General features: G+C 38.4%; 1 protein-coding gene and 1 pseudogene across 1 annotated transcript in view; one reads left to right on the top strand and one right to left on the bottom strand.

Annotated features, from left to right (window-relative positions):
- LOC145981098 (uncharacterized) overlaps window positions 1-3155 on the bottom strand; it is a 68008-nt gene extending 64853 nt beyond the window's left edge. The window contains exon 1 of the mRNA XM_083114236.1: window positions 2918-3155. The gene's annotated coding sequence lies outside the window, so the exon portion shown is untranslated. The remainder of the gene's footprint in view (window positions 1-2917) is intronic.
- Window positions 3156-16911: 13756 nt separating this feature from the next.
- Window positions 16912-17084, top strand: LOC145981110 (U2 spliceosomal RNA; annotated as a pseudogene).
- The last annotated feature ends 732 nt before the right edge of the window (window positions 17085-17816 follow it).

Raw genomic sequence — 17816 nt, 5'->3', positions numbered from 1 at the left:
TGAATGTGTGACCAATGGACGAAAGCTGTTGCATCCATTTCCTTCCAGCTGGATGTTGCCTGTGTGTGATGACGGAATCCCGGTCAGTGTTTCCAAACACGTGTTTTTGTAACTGAAGCAGGTACGTTTCCGCAAATGGTGTGTAGGGCTATGCATTTTTTTCTAAACCAATTTTTAACTATTGTAACCTAAACATGACCCAACATAACCTAACCTTACCGGATATGGTTTGTGGGGCTACGTAGGTATTTTTGGGTGGAGTGGGGTAGAATCACTGCATGCCGACTATGGTAGTGAAACTGTGACCGCCATTTCGTGTGTTACAAAAGGGAAGAAACAACCAAGAAAACTCACTCGATATGTCGCAAATATAGCTTATTTCCGTGAAATAAGCGAAATGCCACCTTCAACCATGTTTCTTAATGCAGAATACTGAAAATAAATGAACTAGCAAATTTCAGCTTTTTTCCGGATCTAAGAAATTTACCCTTGTAGCATTTTGGGGGTACATGAAGCAAGTGAAAGTGGTGAAAGATGTGTCACAGAAAAAATTGCAATATGAATGCACAATAGGCCTATAGAGAATGTCTCCAATTCCTTTCCTACTTCTTATACTCACTAAATATGCAGTCCTGGTAACGTATCTGGAGTTAAGATTTGGGGGCACGTGTAAAAATTGTACACTTACGTCTATATATGTTGCAAAATTACGTTCTTCATTACCGCAATCATTCTCCACACATAAACATAACAACCATGTTTGATGATATGAACAAGTGACATTCGGCATTCGTTGCACTATCTACAGCGTTGCCACACTGTTCCTTCGTTACTTGCAGAGCATTAGTTGTTGCTTGGTCAGCGAGAACGAACGACGAGGTAGAACAGCATGGGGAATGCGGACTTTGATTAGAGATAGGTTTGGCAACGGTGTTCGAGTGTTCTCCTAGAAAAATGGTATTTTGGGCAGTGAGGAAGCTAGTGCTACAAAACTTATATTTTGTTACAATATGTGCTCATTGGGAAAAGATTTGGTAAAAATGTACTATCCTTCGGACACCTCTAATTTTTTCGTTTCGTCAATTTTTGACATTCGTACTTATGTATCTGCTTCGCGGAACATTCCTGAAGGTGTATCAACGTTGTTTTGATGAAATTTGAACTATGTTTCCTAACCTAACAGAACTAACCTAACCACGCGCCAATGGTTTGTGGGGCTAGCGCCAATGGTTCGCAATTATTTCCAATTTCTAGATCCTGATACAAACACGACAACAAATTTTAACTATGTTTCCTAACCTAACAGAACTAACCTATCCACGTGCCAATGGTTCGTGGGGCTAGCTATTCTCCGTCGGAGAATTAATTTTCAAGGAACAACATGAATTTCAGCTATGAAACATTCCCACATCACACAAAACACTTTCCTGATGTTCGACAATACTACAGGAACTTATTACGGTAAGTAGTTTCTTCTGTAAAAATAAATAAATGTGTCCGAAGGATAGTAAACTAGTACCAAAGATTTAACTGATAAGGTTAGGATAAGAAAGTATCTTGAATTTCGTTAATATTTGGTATTTTGGCCTTCTGATCAGTACATTATGAATAAGTAGCCCCACAAACTATGCACAGGTAGTCTCACCAAACATTGACGGATAGCCCCACGAACCATTTCCAGTAAAGGTTAGGTTAGGCAAGTGTGGTTAAAATTTTGTTCACAAAACAATGTGATACAGCTTTAAAAAAAAAAATCTCAAATTACATCAGCTTTTTTCACGATTTCCAGATGCGACCCCAGCATTTTAACAACAGATTCGTGATTAGAAAGCCACATTTAGTTAGTATACCAAATATTAACGAATTGATTGATTGATTGAATTGGTATTTTAACTCCACTTTATGCACAGTAAGACTAATCGGGACTGGACCTACAGTTTAAAGTGGGATCCGAACCACTATGTGCCTCTACCGGATATCGAACCCGGGACCCCTTGATTACAAGGCGACGACGCTACCACTGCGCCATCGGGGAGGCCTCAAATATTAACGAAATTGGAGATATTCTCTATATTCTGCATTCGGTCCAAAACTGCTACTGAGGTATCATCTGCAACTTCACGATTCCCATTCATTTTGGAAAATAATAAAAAAAAAATCAAAAAAATCCTGACTTTCAGACCCTTAAAATTTTTTAACATAGTAACATAAACCCTTCCATGGTGCTTTTACATAAGAAAATTTATTCAACAATATTCAAGATGAATATAAATGCAATTTTATGTAGAATATCTCCCATCAATAACATGGTTCAAGGAAAAAGTGTAAATTTATTTTCATTCCCAAACCCTAGCAAGTACAAAAACACTTGGTTTCGAGGATTTTGGATGTATATTTTCAAAATTCCAAGACCTTTTCACTCCTAGACTGATTTCCCTGACTTTCCCAAGTTTTTTAGGATTTATGTCAGTGGGAATCCTGAACCTGAGACTTCTACTGCCTAAGCCATGAATGTAAAAAAGTAAGTTTACTTGTGTAAAGTAACTTTACTTCATTGATATTGGTGTATCTGATACATGGGCTGTTATGAGTACACAAATCATGTCTGTCAACAAAAAAAATAGCTAAATTCAAAATTATACCTACCACGATTTCCTTTAGTTTAGCACACACGAAGTACGGGAAACAAAGGCATTAATTCCAGTAAAATAAATAGAACCAACGATTTAAGAAAATTTAATTATATAAAAAAAAAACATTCTTTTCGAGTGCAATTGACGGCACAGTATTAACAAATAAACAAGTTAGCTCGTGGTACTTACCTTTTAGTCTCCCTTCAATTTAATACATAGTTGTTAGTTTTTTAATTCTTAAAGTAAATTCCAAGAATTTTGTTTTAAAAAATAAATATACTTACCAAGTACGTGGAATATGAACACTACAATACAATCTACACAAAGTTCTTATGAATCTACACGTAGTTTGCTTAATTTGTTACGCTACATGACCATGAAAGTAGAAATATCATGGCATGTGTGTTTAAAATGCGAGACGAGCTTTCTCCAAGCTTTTTCTTCTCAAAAACGCCGACCCTAGATGATACAAACACTGAAGCTTCCCACAATCACCTGTTACTTCTTGACAACATGAACCAGTTTGTGTCAATGCTGTCAGTGTTGCCAATAGTCTTTTGTATTAAAATTTCCCACGAGCAGATAAGTTTCCCTCTAAGGTTGTTTCAGAGGCTCTAGGCGTAGGTCTACATGTCTTAATTCAATCTGAGCCCCCCCCCCCCCGGAACTGCCGCCTGCATCCCCTGAAACTTCCTTCAGCCCCCTTGACATTAGGCAAAACTATTTTCTGTAATTTGTTTGCAGGGAAGAGTGAAAATGTAGACAGCAGATACACTGCTGGACAAAATAAACCGGACACTTGCATTTTTTTGTGATAACGCAATGGGTCGATAAAAGCTCCGATTCGAAGGCTAACCAAATGTTTCAGAAACTGAATTAAGTACGAATGCATAAACAAAGTCCGAGCCTATGAATGGTTCATATGGTACTACATGATCTGCCAAACATTCTGTAATATACCTGCGAGGTATCATTGCAATTCAGATGTCAAATATTAAGGTGTCCGGTTTTCTTTGTCCAGCAGTATATTATTTTGCTTACAACTTTGGTGAAAGATAATTTCACAGAACATGAACAACAGCTAATACCGCACATTTCTTCATCTTATTGTAAGAAGCAGTCTAAGTAGCGGCAAGTATTTAGACGATTATCTTCTCTAGACTCTAGAAGGTTCTTTCACAGAGTAGCTTCTGTATCTGTACTTTCGCTGCCCTGTTGCGACCTCCCACTTAGACAGAAATCTGTGACTTTGATGTCATCATGCAAATTCCCTCCGCATCTGTGTCAAAGGTCAACAACAGCTCCCAAGTTTTGGGATTAATTCCTTCGGCGGGGGTGGAATATACTGTAGGCACTGTGATTTAATATTGTTTGTGTGTGTGATATACATATCTGAATAATGTAAAGTAGTGTGGAGTGGGTAAGGGATGATTTCAGTACCAGTCAATTAACTCTTCAAGAGATGGTTTAAGAGATGTAGAATAATGTAGTATCTTTATGATATTTATAAATTTTATGTAAGTTAATTACCCCCCCCCCCCCAACTCACACATCTTCATTTAATACTGGTAAATATATGTGCTTTCAACGTCGCCTTTCCGCCTGGGGGATTTAGCGAAAACCTATGATATGGGATGCCACTTTCACTTGCACGAATTTACTTCAAGCAGCAAGGGAGTTTTCAGACTGAAGCGACAAGCGATATCGGGATTTCGCACAGAAGCATTGGATCTAAAGCAAACCATTCACCAGCCACGCTTGCGCAAATAACAGGCCGGGGCAACACAATGCACGGTATTGATAAAACGGCCCAGTCCGAGCGACAAGCGACACCTGCAATTTGTCGTTCGGAAGGAGGTGTTTATTTTTTAATGTTGGTTTCCAAGAGACACGTATCACTGCAGTCTGAAAGCTTCCTTTCGAACCAATTCACCACGAGAAAATGCACGTGTCGCTTGGACTGGACTGTTGTTTTCTCAGTACCATACATCGTGTCGCCTCGCTCTGTTGTACTCATATGCAACGTGAATTGTTTCCTTTAGAGTAAAGGGGCTGTTGCTTGTCGCTTCGGTGTGTAATCTCCGTGCCACTTAAAATAAAGTGAATCCTCAGTGATCAATGAAATTTTTCCAACCCGAAGCGACACGATAAGCTGGACGTGTCGCTCAGATTCCCAATGGCGTGTATTGTGCCACCTGAGACTTGATTTCCCAAGAGCGGTAAATGCTTGACTAAATGGGCCTGTGTTGCTTGTCACTTCGGTACGAACCACTGCTATCGCGTGTTGCTTCGGTTTGAAACCTCACTAAGAGGCGTGCTTTTCACCACAACACAATACGCAGATAAACGACCAACATGCTTGTAACAAAATGAAAGTCGTAAGAATCCTTTCCGGGTTCCAATCCTTTCTCGTTCTGCTTGTATCAACAGGTTTCGTCTCTCTACGTCCTTCGGAAACCTACGAAGTGATACTTGACTCAATAAATTTGTTCCCGACCGAACTGTGAAACCATATGCTACACAGCTGACACACTATTTCTTTGTAAAAGAATCTCCACTTTACCCTTGCATATTAACGTCCATAGCACCGTAAGCGTAACCGGATGTTCGAGGGGGACCAGACGAGTGCGCATGCTCCGCAATAGCTCCGCCTTTAACACCGTCTATTCGGGGATACACATCCCTTATCAGCACAGGCGTCGCCAGAAATATTTGTAGAGGGGCAGGCCACAGACAAAACTTGATTAGTAGAAATAATAATGACAATAATAATTATTACCACGGTTATAATTGTTATTTTTCAATAATAACTATTATAAGTTATTAAAAATAAACCATTTTAATTCCAAATTTATTGTTATTATTATATTTATTAGATATTATTACTATATAAGTGAAGAGCTACTGGATCCACCGTATGAGTGAATGTCCAACACCAGTGTTGTCCACTATTTTTCTTATATTTTGTACAAACAATAAGGGGGGAACCCCCGAATGTTGCCAAACCTCCACCCGTATGCATTCGAGGGCATACGCTTTGTCCCAGTGCCTCTGTGAATAAACTGGGACGTCTTTTGCTCGAATTACGGTTCTCCCGTTATTGTTTTTCTCTACCACATTATTAAATTTTCCCATTACAATATTTGAAAGTATACAAGAAAATAACATTACTACATACATGAAATGATTACATAAAATAGTGTATGGACACAGTATTACAGTACACAATTATTTCTTCGGGAGATGGAGATTCTGTATGAAAGTGTTTGGCTGTAAGTACCGGATTCTGTGGTACCAGAATCTAAGAAATTGAGGATTTGTATGGCTCGAGTGCTCTATTTAATATAGTTGGTTCTTAAAGGTATGATTAGGCTCCTGGACCAGCCACCGAGAGAGGGTGAGTTGATGGTTGAAGACCAGTTTAGTTTGTATTGTTTCGTCGTTTGCTCCACCCCAGAGGCTAGGTGTTCCGCCCTCGGTGTCCCGTCCTGTTTCCTTTAGGAGGAAGTGGACAAGGTATAGAGCACTCGAGTTCCATCACTATAGTGGAGTATTGCAATTTGTAGTGAGAAAAACAGAAGTTGTAGATAAAAGAAAAGAAAAGATCGTCGCCATGTTTGTTTATATTTTGTACAGTTAGTATACTGAAATTCATAGATATTGTATTTTGTTATTAACTTTAACACATTCCGTTAGAAAAAAAAGGCTTTAAAAGTTGGGGCCAAATTTTACTCAAAGTTTATATTGATTGACCTCTTACAAAGAAAACTATACATTATGAGAGCTGTGGATCCATTTATTATTTGGATTAAATGGTAGAAAATAAAAATATAGCCTCGTTCTTCTGTTATACACTAAACGTTTTTCGATCTAATGTTTATTGCTAAGGAAGTAAAATTAATGAGTACTATACACTATTTAAATTAGATATTTCTAGGATTACGGGTGGGCTTCAGCCACCTTAGCCCTCCCCCTGGCTACGTGCCTGATTTGGCAACAACGACCCGTAGACGACAGATCATTTCTTGGAGGAAGATATACCAGGATAAACTTTCTGGCTTATATGTTTGGAAGCCATAAAGCTTTTGTAATACTAATTCAATTTTCTATTTAAAAAAATACGAGAGAGAATAATTAGTAGCTGCAAATAGAAAATTCAGTTGATCAGCGGAGAAAGACAACTACGATTCTCGCTTTCTTTCTTGCTTATTTTCATTTCTGTCTCCCTTTATTCTTCTCTTTCTAACACACTCATTTTTCCTTTTTCTTTCTTTCTCCCCTTGTTTCTGGTTCTTTCCTTCTTCCACTTATCTCTCTTTTTCTATCTTCGTCTATTTCTTCCTCCTGTTCTTCCTTACTCGATTTCCCTTTTTCTTTCTTTTCTGCTCTCCTAGCCTCTTTTTCTCACTTTCTTTTCGGATTCCTGTTTCTTTATCTTGCTCTCATGAGGTACTTTCCCTTGCGCCCTCGTCGGTTCTTATCCTAACAGCATAACAATAATCAACGATTCAATATTATTCTGAATGTAATCTCCTATGAGGAGATATTGGAGGAATTCCACAGCAAAAGTAACAAAAGGCCATCCTTTTCCATAGCCTGAAAATCCCTCGACATCATAAATTCCCTCATGGAAATATATGATAGTTGGCAACGCTGGATACCATGTATGTGAACTTTTTATAAGTGCAGTGGGCGGAAACGCTAATTTCCGATCGCTTAGGTCAGAAGTGCCTGTCGACCGAAAAATTACAGTTGAGGGCGTTTTGCAGGAATTGCTGCATTTTACAGAAAACTCCTTGTAGTTCTGAGCTTGATATAGCTAAGTGATGAAAGAGATGAAATATTTTTGGCGTCTGTGCAGGCTTTATTAAAGTTGTAATGTATAAAGATAGGGGAGGGAGTGCTAGGTACTTTCCAATCACAAGACGCAAGCATATGGCAATAAAGGCATTAGCGTAGCCAGGCATAGGTTCCCTGGGCTTGAAATTTTGCCAAATTACAAATTGTCCAAATTATTTACATCCTGTGGGTTTTTAAGCGATGGATTTTTATGTATGCTGGTGCAGAAGTTGTCAACAGCTTGTTTTGAGTTTTCTTTTAATTCTTGAAGCTCTTATTGGGTCATATAAAGTGTTATAACACCATTAAGCCTTGTTTCCATGATTATGAAAAAAATATAAATATGCTGACCAAGGCAGTAATTTATTTTATTAAAAACATAAACTAAACGTAACGTTTCAACCTTCTAGCAAGGTCTTCATCAGACTCTGTATCAAGTACTTGTAGAAGGAAGGGGTTTCTAACGTTTAAATAACTTCTTACATCATAACCCTATTTCCAGCCAATGTGAATACAGTTTTAGGTGAGTGTAGCTACATATTATCTCTTGTTAAAACTAAGTGCATCGTTTTATCAATGTTTAATGAATAATTTTTAATCAGATGTGTCCATATTTTAAAGTTTGCAAGTGTTATTAATTCATAGCATGGAATTACTACTAGAAGTGAAATACCATGGTAACCAGGGACGGCGCCAGAAATTTTCGACTGAGTGGGCAGAAGCCCCATATTGATAGATTAGGATGGGCAGTATAAATGTAAGACCATATATAGTATATGTGTGTATGTAAGTCGTATGTATCACCCTCTCTCTTACACTCCCCATTCTCCTCTTACATCTTTTCCTTTTCCTTATCCTGTATTCCTCTTTATTATTTTCTAATCTATCCTACCATCTTGTTTCATTTCCTTTCGCTTTGTCTCTGATGGACACAATTATTTCAAGGAAGTGTTAGCATGTGCAGCATGTTAATACATTGAAATAAATGTGAATTAGATTTAAGCTTGTGTTGCAAATACAAGGCACATACTTGATTTTATGTATTCGGCGACAGTGATAAATTGATTTGATTGGTTGATTGATTTGCTTCATTTTACTTCGCTTTTTGTGCCACTTTTGGCTAATTTGCGAAGATGGGGATGAGTGATGACGTGATGAAATTGATGAATGAACACTCACTCACAAACATCCATGTCCAGGCAGGGATTCGAACCCAGGACCCCTGCGTCGTAGCGCGATGTGCTAACCACTTCACCAAGGGGAGCCGGAGCGACAGTGATAGAAAGTGCGATGGTAGACAATCGTGAAGTTTCTCGTAATTGAGGACATGTTCCTGAGCATAGTATTTTCATTGTATGAGTTTTTGACTAAAAGAGTTTTCTTACTCCTTTGGGGATCACTTTTCTTAGATTACAAGGTTTGCACAGCTGACAAATCTATCTGAATGTTTGTAGTAGCAGCGATTGGGTGCCAACATTTGAGGGGCAAGGACAATATACTTTTCTTGGTACTAAAGGCTTAGCATAAAGAGGCCATAGTGTGGGGGCAAAAAGTGGCAAAATGTGGCGGGGGTACTGCATCCCCCACTTCCCGCTCCTTCTAATCGCCGCCACTGCATGTTTGGATTAAATGAACGTCTTATTAGTTATGATTTAAAACACACACGGAAATCCAATTCTTTGTTCATTGTCCATGAAGTATTCCTAGGCTAATGAAAGGCTATTTTGACAAAATATCACTCGACACTCATATGTAATAAACAAGTGAGACTGAAAAATCTGTTCAGAATTGAGAGATTATTAGCTAAGTTGCTATTCGTTTTCTGAACTCTCATGTACCTAATGCGAGAGAAGCAACACAACACACGTATGGTTACATGAACTTTTTTGAGGTAACAAAATGATTTAGAACAAGGAATTCATCGAAGTTGATCACCGTAACAGCAATAATTCATCTATTTTTTATAGATGACTTGGGTTGTATGGCGTGACCATTTCGAATACACTAGAATGTCAACCTGTGCAGCATACCCTGGAAACTTAATTCTTTCAGGGCAACGAGTCCCTGTCAAAGTAATAATTTATGAGGGTTTGTATTTTGAGTGTCAGAATGTATTTGTTTTCGCCCCTTTGTTACTTTCATCTAATCACAATTGAAATGAATTAAAATAAAACAAATCAACCACGACTTACTCTTCCAAAAATGGAGTTTCAATAGCTCGTACCTCTTAGAAAGTTGAGGTGGTAGTTTCAATTGCACAGCGTTTCATTAGTGGATCAAGGCAGCTAATTCCGTGAACAATGACGTTATTTTCCGAAAGTCTCAATTTGTCTAAGGCAATCACCCTCTTAAAATGGACGCATCTTCTGTGGTGATAAAATGACGCGTTTGGTGCAAGTTCTTTCTGTATATTTTTTCCCAATGGCATAACGCTGTCGCATTATAATGAAGACGTCATGTGTTGAACTCCCGCTCTTCTGGTGGAAGCACAATGCACACTGGTTCGGACTACACGTTAAACTGTAGGTTTAGTCCCGATTAGCCCATCTGAGCATAGAAGTGGGCTTAAGAACAAACTAACAAAATCGTCTTCTGGATACTTCGTGACATAACTTTTTTCTTTACTTCAGCTGCATCTGCAGATTCTGTCGACATTTTCGGCTGATTCGTGTGGCAAACTTTGTATGTCGAAAGAGGATAAATATGATAAGCCAGTCATTAGCAATTGAATAATTCTGTAGCTTTTTCCATACATAAGTGGTTTATTAAAATGTATTCACTTCGGTATTGTAGTGATTATTGTGATTCGTTCTTATTAGCAGAACGAATATAAAGTTGATATTTCGCATACCATATTGATACTTGAAGATGACAGGTATATAAAAATTGTAATGAAATAAAAAAAGAAGTACACTTCTGGAATTTCAATGCAGAGCTAATTAAAACTATACTATACTCTCTAGCAACCCGAAGGTTTATGGCTGCAGAAACACAAGCCTTCCATCTGTTTCTATCCGGGGCAAGATCAATCCAATCTTTCCTATCCTTACCAATTTCTCTTATGTCCATCTCAACGTTATCTCTCCATCTTCGCCTTGGCCTTCCTACTAGTCTCTTACCATCAGGTTTCCCAACAAGAATCCTGTAAACTTTTCTTTCCTCTGCCATTCGTGTCACGTGGCCTGTCCATCTAGGTCTTCTTGATTAAATTATTCTAATAATAATAATAATAATATTTTTAAAAAAGTCGAAATAATTTATTGTGTTGCTGGAGAAGTAACGCTAAGTTGATGTTTTTATTTGTTTATTTGGAGATTATTTTAACCATACCCAGGCTGGGATTTATATACGTATGTGGAGGCCCGGAGCTTACAGCACCAAGGCCTCACTCCAATCCCCTCTACACAGTTTCAGTTATAACTTCTTGCCAAGTTACATGGTGTGGTTTGTTATTATATTTTTACCACATCTGAAGTACCTAATTTCTTTCGTTATGTGGTACTTTTCAAAGCAGTCTTACCCAGTGAAGGCCCGGAGCTGCAGTCCTCAAGTTTACCCTAAATTCTGATCTAATCTTGATCATACCCTGCAAAATTTTGAGCCTCCAAAGCCTACTAGCTGCTTTTAATCATGGAAGTATTCATTTGATCACAGTTTTTGTTTCAATAGCTCTAGTAATTACTTTCACTTTCTAATGAGAAAATTGGCTTTATATAAGATGATATGTGAACATTTCTAGCATAGATAATATTCACAAGTTAAATGTACATGTTATGAACACCAGAATACACTTACTTATTGAATCATTCATATATCTCCAAGTATATGTACTTATTGAATTTGATTGGGTGGGCAATCAGGTGGGCACAGGAATTTTTGGGTGGGCGCTTGCCCACCCGTGCCCACCCCTGTCGCCGTCCCTGATGGTAACAAAAGTAATAATAATAAGATGACCGAGATGTGTGGAGTCCTACCCCCACATTCCTAAATGCGCCCTCATGCCACGGTGCACAGGGAACTTTACCTTTTGCCTAATAATAATAATGTCGACAGGGCCCAAAACAAGGGATAGCCTGGGGGCCAAGCGCGCCGACTTGTCAAAATTATTGGGGGGGGCTCGGAACACTGAAATGAATGAATGACTCACTCCCTCCCTTTTTAAAAAATAAAAATTACGTCCTCGTATAGCAGTTTATAAGCAGCTATTATATTCCTCATGCAAATCAAATGTAACATGAAAGACGTGTGTCTGCTCATTTGTTTTCTAGATAACAATTAACATTTTTATTTACAAGTAGGCTATGTATCCGAGCGGTAGCCGAGCGTGTTGGGTGGTCGGCTCAACTCGCTTTGATCCGGAGGTCTCGGGTTCGAGTCCCGGCGAGGGCATGGGTGTGTTTTAATGTCCGCAACAGACTTGTAAAGAAAGGACATGTGACGGGTGCAAAGAATCTTAGTGTTGACGTACCCATAAAAATAGCGAATATTTACAATATTTAACAGTTTTATTTAATTATTTACATAAATGCTAACACAAATCGCAGGCAAATAGTTTTACCTTTTTGTTCTTGCTACAATATTTTACTTTTTTAATTTAATTTTGCAATAATAAATAAACACATAGCACGCCATTCTTTACCAATAATGCCTTTGATCATAGCCGTTCCCGCTTTCGCAATACAGACTTTTCATAAGCTTTCCTTGCGTACTTTACTGCAAGCCAGTGTTAAATAAACTCAAAGACTTTAGAATTATTTTCCCCTTATTCTTTGGACTAGAGGAAGAGATTTCGAGGATAGTAACTAAATATCGTACATATCAATATTGCCTGAAAGTCGTGTTTACGACCTCAAATTGTTCAGAATTCACTAAACAACATACTGGTATAATTGTCATATCACCTCGTTATTTTGAAACTCTTTTTAGTAAAAATGCTAACAATACTCATAATTATATACTTAGTATATAGTAATAAGTCATGTGTTTTGCTGTCTCCGTTCATAGCCCCCCCCCCCCCAAAGTTGATGGTTTAGCGGCCTCAGCCTCCCCAAATTTGATTGTCTAGAACATTTCAAATGTGTATTTAAAGTTAAGTTCAGGTGACACAATTCAGAGTAAACTTTACAAGAGAAGCAAAATAATACATTAGATCATCTTAAGCAAAATTATTTGGGGGTCTCTGCCCCCACATCATTAACATTTGGGGTGCTCGAGCCCCCCCCCCCCCCCCGAGCCCCATGGAGTCGGCGCTACGCTGGGGGCTCAAATTTTATGAACCTCCCTCATGAATATGACAACACGGGAACACTCGGGCACAAATACGTATATACTTCGTTTGCCTTGAAGCCGTTATAACGACGTGGCGTATGATGTAAGAATGCCTTCGTCCCAGATTCCTTCTGAGCAGAATTTCTCCTCATATCTCGAGTCAATTATGGATGTCATACTTGGACATATAGAGCCAATGATAATAAGAATAATGGAATTTTTATAGGTTTCCGCATGAAGACCTTTCTTTACCACACCGAAACTAATTTAAGAGTGAAAGTTTTAGCTAAAACGTTACTGTAAGAACTGAAAGGTGAGTCGTAATTAGGGAGCGGAAGTTGATGAAATGCCATCGGACACGGTGCCCATTAAATATACACAATATTACACTTAGTCTAGAACCCAAAAAGGTTATTTTAAAGTGCATTTTTGGCCAATTTTCAGATTTTAGGTAATTTTCCCCGATTTTCGGTATTTTCCCGTCATTTTTCGCAATATTCGGTGTATTGTTTCGCCATATTTTATCACTTCTTTCATTTTGGTAATATTCTTGAGTCTTTTCACCAAGGTGAACATAGGCCTATATATATCTCGCAGGATTGCAATTTATATTTAGAAAGTGCTTGTATGTGAGATATTTCATACAATTTCAAATGTTAAAAAATTTTCCGACGTACTTTTTCCTGGAGTTGGGGGGGGGGGGGCGTGTCTATGAACCCTTTCCCGGATGCGTCCCTGATTTTGATTTCCCTATTTTTTATACAATTTGTTAAATTTCTAAACAAAAATTGTCTTACGTGGATCGTGATCATTTATGTTTCTTTACAGTGCCACAGAAACACACCACACTATATCACCAGGCAAAGATGCGAGAAATTAATGCATTTTACACCAATTCATTTAGTGCATACGACTTTTTTATTAGATTGTTTTAAAATTATTCGGTTGTTTCCATTGGAAATCCTCGTTGCATATTTTAATTGGATGTGCAAGTGGTATCATTTGGTGCCTTTTTTTGAAAGCAAGATTGCATTTTGTTTAATTTCCTTTTCATTTCAATTTTTAACCTGAAACTATCAATTTTAATGCTAATTTTTTTAATTTTTTACGTAATTTTTCCCCATTTTTTAGGACATTCTATAGGTCATATACCTATATTTTTTAGGTCATCAACTTCCGCTCCCTAGTCATCATAAATCATTAACAACCCTTTCAACCTACCGTGGCCGCGGTGGCTCAGTCGGTAGGGCCTCCCCGATGGCGCAGTGGTAGCGACGTCGCCTTGTAATCAAGGGATCCCGGGTTCGATACCCGGTGGAGGCACTAGTGGTTCGGATCCCACTTTAAACTGTAGGTCCAGTCCCGATTAGCCATACTGTGCATAAAGTGGACTTAAAACAACAAATCAATGAATCAATCAATCAAACCGATCACCAACGATTTGTTCAATCCTTATGATACATATTAGTACATGATAAATATGATACCAAAAGTAAAAGACATCGACTTCAATTCAGTGACACGTCATTATGTAATGTGTGCAATGAGGAAGATACAATAGAACACAGAATATCTAAATGTTGTCACGCAAGTACATACCATGTGGCAACAATTACGAAACATGTTAAGTAAAATATGTCGTACATCAACAGCTAATTATACGACACAGACTGTAATAATACCAGATTTTAAGTATTATCCTAAAACCAAATGGAATGCAGTACAATGGCTTATTAGCAATTCTATTTACTATACTTTAAACTGCACAAATATTAAGTACGCATGTAATTTTAAAGATTTCTTACAACAAGAATTAATGCAAAACACTATTGTTTATAATAGAAAGAATTATGCAAATTTCCTAAAGGTTGTATATGAATAAAAAGAAGGTATCTTATTTTAACCATGTTCATATAAAATGTAATTTGTAATAATAGTAATAATAAAAAAAGTAAAAAAAAAAGTCGGTAACGCGTCTGACTACCATGCTAAAGGTCCCGGGTTCGATCCCCGGCCGTTCAAATCCGGGAACTTTTCTAACGTTGGAAGCGGCCCCGGCGTCGAATGACATGGGTACCTGGGGGAAACTTGGGGGGTCAAGGCGGTCAGGTGCGTGATGCTGATCACATCACCCCCACTCACGACCGGATCAAGAAAGTGTGGGACGTTACCCCCACACCCCTATACGCCTTCATGGCGTAGTTCTAAGCACAGGGGAGCACCTTACTTCACTTTATCAACCTACCACAACTTGTTACGTCAATTCCGCTTTCGAATAATACGATCTTGCAATATAAATAGTACCTATCCGATCGTGACTTTTGGTCTACGATGACCTCACCGAGACATTATAAAACAATGTTCTTTTTTTCTCTATGTCTTTCTTCCCTTCCGTGTTTTTTTGTCTTCCCTTCCCTTCCCTTTCCACTCCCTCTCTTCTTGTCTCCCTCTCCTTCTATTCCTCTCTCTTTCTCCCTCAATTTTTCTCTCTCTCTTTTGTATATTTATGTTTCTTATCCTAAAGATGAGATGGACCTAAAGGGAATCTGTAAGGATGGAAAAGATTGGATTGATCTTGCCCAGGATAGGAACAGATGAAAGGTTTGATTGATTTAGTTTATTTTACTTCGCGTTTTGTGCCTTTTGGCTAATTTGCGAAGATGGAGATGAGTGATGAAATTGATGAATGAACATTCACAAACAACCAAGCCCGAGCGGGATTCGAACCCGGGACCCTTGGTGTCGCAGCGCGATGTGCTAATCACTCGGCCACAGGGTCCGGCGACAGATGGAAGGGTTGTGTTGCTGCAGCCATAAACCTTCGGGTTCAAGAAGGCTAGAGAGTTAGTTAGTTATGTACGATCACATCTTGATTCCTACTTTTCTCCCCATTGCGCTGGGGGGGGGGGGGGCACTCAGTGGCGTATTTGAGATTTCATTTTGGGAAGTAGGTTCTTTTGGGTATGCAAATTTGTTACGTCAGAAAACGAAACTATTGCCTTACGGTTTTACTACCGTAGAACATTAGTTCTAACATAGGTCATTAAATTTAATTTAATACATTTGCACGTAATTTAGAAACAGATGTCGAACTAGTAACACCGGAAACGTATCCAACTTTCCATTCATACGTTCAAACTTAATGTCCATTTAACCCACCTACAAGTTCTTGTGAAGACTTTAATACACATTCCGCGAAGTTTGCCAGTTGGAGAATAGTGTTCTCTTTTAGTGCAGAAGGCTGCAACTTTGCGGCAGCGAAATTTTTGATGACTGGAGCGTTAACGCACACGAATGCTTTTTCAGTTGTTTGTTACATAGTTAACAAATGGTACACTATATGCTTTCAATTTAATTTTCTTTGAGGGGGATAAAAACATGTCTAGCAGGGATAAAAATAATTTTCTTTTGCTGCGCCATTGTGCTATTCTTCCAGTGCCTTTCTAACCTTTATATCAATTCATCTTTATTATGACGCTTCCTGTGTATTTAATTCTACTATAAATGAGAAAATTTCTCATGTAGAACTTTTTAGACAGAAATTATGGATAAGACCATTCTAATATGGGCTGGACGGAGCCCACCCTGACCCATCCGCTAGTGACGCCTCTGCTATTATGCATGCGTGTCCGTGATATAGCGTCACGTTGACGTTCTTGACTTACTTTATTATAATGTTACCAATTTTATGCCGTTTATTTCTCACTTGAAACCTTGTTGTAGAAACGTCCGCTAGAGCACTCTGCTGGTGCAAATTTGACGTCACACGAAAATTTCCGAACGTAAATGCCTGAAGAAGCATAGAGGAAGGAAAAGTGCCACATGGATGATTTCCACCTTCAGTTGAAGCATATTTCTTTGACCTCCTCGCCCCGTCTGACAAAGTCGTCTTGTGTGGACGGAAAATGTTTGATGTGTGACGTCAGTATAGCTACCATTGAGCCCGTGAGGAACATACAAGCTGGACTTGTTGGTCGATTTCTTGATACCAGTTGTATCAAAGGTAAAATGAAGATGTCAGTAAAATTAAATTTTATATCTTGTGTTTAGCAATAATAAGAACAGGGCAATGGAAGGCCTTAGAAAATCTTAACAATGGATAGAACTTGAAGTCTCTTAGCTAATGGGTCTGTGTTCTGGTAAGATAGGAGAGAATATTTGATTTTTCGTCATCGCTTCTCGGCCTAATTGGCTAAGATCAAAGTGTAGTATCTGTTCTTATCAGCTTAACATCTGATAAGGCCTGCATTTGGAGGTCCAGTTTGTTAATCTGTTTTTTGGAAACTGGTGATAAGTTTGCGGCTTGCCACACTCTCACCACCTGTCGGGATCGGCAGACATACACAAATTTCAACATAATTAGAAAAATAAATTTCCAAATAACGTCTTTGTATCTAGTTGCCAATCTGTTCCACGTAGGGCATCCTCGATGCATTCGTTGAGCTAATGAGACTCCGTTCCGTGTATCCTTAGCTAAAGTTTGCGATACTTTCTTTCTGTCCATATACGCGTATGTATGTGAATGTGATAGTCCTTTCATTTTACAATCGTCATAAAAGTGGCAAAAAGCGATGCAAGATAACAAAACTACAGATCACTCAAGAGTGAATACCAAGTCAAGCAAGTTCTATTTGTAACCAATCGTGGTTACTATAATAAACGCTGGATTCTCAGTACCGTGCATCATGTCGTCTATGTTTGTTGTTCACTTATGAGAGGTAATTGCATGCTTACAGACTTGAGGGCTCCTGTCGGTGTAAAACCCCCGTGTTCTTGTCGCAGTGGTCTGAAGGAGATCTCCCTCGTGTTTGTTTCTCCCGAAACTGTAAGACGCAAAGTCCGTGTCTTACTTCGGACCAAGTTCAACGAGATACACCACAAAAAAATTAACCTTCAAGTCGAAATAAAAGTTGCACCAGCGCCTGTTTTCTCCTCACGTGAGTATTCTAAACAACTAGACATTGGTTATGTTGATTTTTCAAGTGTTTTCAAACGCTTTCAATCTTTTTCTATTTGTGAAAATCTCAAAGTGTTTTAATTAATATGTAAAAGTAATTTTTCAGGCAATTTTTGTAG

Source organism: Lepisma saccharinum, chromosome 28, assembly GCF_977018435.1.
Source record: "Lepisma saccharinum chromosome 28, izLepSacc3.1, whole genome shotgun sequence".
Taxonomy (NCBI): Eukaryota; Metazoa; Arthropoda; class Insecta; order Zygentoma; family Lepismatidae; genus Lepisma; species Lepisma saccharinum.
Note: the sequence above shows the minus strand (reverse complement) of the source record. Positions and strands in the feature narration are given on the sequence as shown.